Source organism: Takifugu flavidus, chromosome 17 (genome assembly GCF_003711565.1).
Source record: "Takifugu flavidus isolate HTHZ2018 chromosome 17, ASM371156v2, whole genome shotgun sequence".
NCBI classification, from domain to species: Eukaryota; Metazoa; Chordata; class Actinopteri; order Tetraodontiformes; family Tetraodontidae; genus Takifugu; species Takifugu flavidus.
The window spans coordinates 5,141,836-5,145,381 of record NC_079536.1 but is presented as its reverse complement, the minus strand read 5'-3'; positions in this window follow the sequence as shown (position 1 = coordinate 5,145,381).

The window sequence follows — 3,546 nt, the reverse complement described above, 5'->3', positions numbered from 1 at the left end:
CCAAGGGCTGGAGACGCTCCAAGATATTTTGTAGTCGGTCTAAGCGGATCGCCGGGGATAATATAAAACTTTCATGGGGAGTAGATGGAGGGGAAAAGGAGAAGAGTCCTGTAGGCTTGTTGTAAACAATATTTATCTTCGGAAGATGTTATTTCTGCTCCAAAATGCATTAAGTGTGCGGCATCTTTTGCCGTAGATTTAATGGTCGGCGGTGAGGTGATGCTCAGCTCGGACAGATGTCATCAATCCAGAATCCCCATCCAGATCCCAACAGCTTGGCTCAACTGCTGGGACATAAACTTGCAAAGAAAGGCAAAGTGCCAGAAACTACTATGAAGTTTATATTGTGCTGAGGGGCTGAAGCTTATTTTAAAAAAATGATCGCAGTCGGATTTAATAGGCAGCAGTCGAAGAGAAGTGATGTGATGTGAGGCTCGGCAGCTTTGTTTCAGTGTTGAGCTTGAACAGGACCTGCTGCTTTTCCACCAACAAAGGCCTTAAGACTAAGGCCTCGACTCATACAGACATTACCTCCACCAACACATTTCTATTTTATTTCCTGGAACACACTGTGGAACCAACATTAGCAAATGTAAGAGGAGACCGGCGCTCGTCTGAAACAATCCAGACACCAGGAACCCAAAGCAACGGCTAAATTTAGCTACATCGGACCACAAACTGGTCTACACTTCTACCATACGTGCTTCATAAACACACTTTTGCCTTATAAAAAACAGTATGTGGCTGAAAGTCTCAATAATCTTATTTCCGGACTCTACTTCAGCCCTCTAATCTGGAGAAAATCCATTTGAAAGCCTTACTGTCATTCCTTTATCTTACCACAGACAGCTGCAAACAAGCTAAGGAGGTTGCAAACAACTGAGGGGATATCAAATAAATAAGACACAATAATAACACTTAGATATCAGACTCTGTATTTAACGTTTATCAGGTGTTGCGGTGGCCATGACACCGTGCTGCGTAAGATTCTCGACAGGGGGCATCCTCTTGGCCTCGTTGGCAGCATGTGGGCAACGGTGGGAGCCGAACAGGCGAGCCGCGAGATTAAGAAGGCGAGGAGCTTTGCGCGCACCCCCCCGCCACCACACGGAACCCACACGCGGTCCGCTCCCATTTTTCCTTATTACTGTAAGAAGAAAGGGGGGAAAGGAGCACAATACCGCAGATACTAATGGACTAAAAACGTCTCAGACTCGCAAGCCCTTTCACAATCACGCGCTCACTCCCGCCATCGAAGAGTCCACTTAGTCGATCACGGTCCGGCCTATAAGGAATGGACCAAGGGACATCTTGTGAGACTGGGTGAAATGTGAGTTAATGGGAAGAGAGTCAGTGGTTGAGTGAAGAAGCTGGGCCGAGTAGGTAGTTAAAGAGCAGAACAGTGCCTTAGGGGTACTCAGCGCATGTGGACTCACACTGGGAAAAGTGTATTTATCAACTTAATAGCAGGTGTCTGATTGAACATGACTATGATTACAGTAAGTTGTTTCTTCTTTTGGCTCCAATCCTCCTCCTCCTCCCTCTCCTCCTCCTCTTTGTGGTCCTCCTCATCACAGCCAACAGCCCCCCTCACTGCTCCCTCCTGTCTGTCTCTCTTCAAAGCGGCGGGAAAAATGGCGTGGCGGGAATTATCATCGTCAACACCATAAGTGATTTTATTACCTTACATCTACGCTGGTCTGCCGATGTGCTAAAGACTTGCATTCTAATTGTGCGTCCCTGTAAAAGTCGAACAGCTGAAATTGCCTTTCATTTTCACCGGAATTTGCTCAAGGATATTCCGCGAGAGTGAGAACGGAAAAGCAACCTGAAATTGAGGAAGATGTGGAGCAGGGAACCATTTAGCTGATAAGGCGAAGAGGGCCCTTCAGGTGTCTCCTGCTCCACTGCTGTGTAAATGAGCTCCAATTAAACAGGCGGAGCCTGGCTCCGGGTCTCCCCGCAGCCCTCCCCAGCCTCCTCTATCCCCTAAGCCTCCCCCAGCCCCTCGCTGCTCGCCGTAAGGCCCAGCCCACCCCACGGTTCCTGCAGCTGCTCACTCACTCCCGCTCTATTTTGCACTCACACTGTGTGACCCAAAGGCCTGCTTAACTGTGTGTGTGCGCGCGTGTGTGTGTGTGCTGTTGTCTGTTTGCGTGCGTAGGCCCGCGTGTTTGTTAGCCCTGCGGCGTTTCAGCTTATTGTCAACTCTCAATAAATGACAGCATGGTGGAAATGTTGCATCCCAGTGTCTGCTTGATTTGTGTGCATTGCAGTAATTGCTCCGAAAACTTATCTCCGACGCCGGAAAATTCCAAAACATTTCCGGGGAAAAGTTTACTAACCCAAACTTTGCTTTTACAAGACCTCATAACCTTTCCGTCCTCGACCGACGGGAGCGTCTCGGAACGCCGGCCACATGCAACATTGGCAGTTTGCAAACATTGTGTGATTCCTCAGAAGGCCTTTGCCACGTGACGACGGGGGTCTGAGAACAGCGGGCGATTTGGCCAATTAGACGTGGGGGCGATTCAGTCGGCCAGATTGGGAGATTCGCCGTTGGCTGCTGGCCAGGACACTGCGGTTGCCACCCTTGAACCTCAAAAATGTCTGTGCCACCAGGCATCAAATGACAGAATAAAAAGGACGGAACCTTTGATGCGAGACGAGCACAAATGTCTGTCAAACATCATCTTATTGATTATATTTGCCCTTTAGATCACACATCTGTTGCAAACTCAAAAATATCCAGCTAACAATCATCACTATAACGTAATGCAATTGCCCTCCTTCGGGTGGGCTCATTGATCACCCACCAGGGTGAGCCGGAGACATGCGAGTCCCCTCAAAATGGTGGACCGATCAGATCGTGGTGGCGTGCAGGCAAGAACAGCAAAATCCATAACCACAACAGTCCTCTCGTCTAAACCCCCAAACCTCCTCTCAGAAGCTCTCTGATTGGACAACTTTCGATAATTCAACATCGTTACGACCCCCCCACCCCCCAACATCTCGAGAATACTTGCTGCAAGAAAAGCTGCAAGACTTATATCGCGTTTCGCCGGAGCAAAGTGACTTTTGGAAATCCTGCTTGATAAATGACTCCAATAATTATCCGATTATCAAAACTGCTGGTGGTTAATTTCCCGGCCATGATCGCTGCTTATCGACTTATTGTTTGAGAGCCACTGCACGCGGCAAGAAGAAAATAGCACACATTTTCCCGTTGCACAGAAGGTTTTCCACCCAATGCGTCGCGGTCTGTGAGTCATACTCCAGATTCTGGATCTATGGCTCCGACGGCATGAGGAGAGCACAATTACCTGTTCTTGTCAAGCTATATGGGCTGTCAGCAGCCCGTCCTGCATAATACATAGCTGACATTCTGCTAACGTTACCTGCCACATGTAACCAGTCACACTGTAAAAGGTGTTTGTCTGCCCCCCCGCTACTCCAAATGTTAGATATTTAAAATTAATGGCTGTGATTAGGTTACTTTAAAACTGGCAAATGGTATATTTAAATATTAAGTCACATGTAATTAAG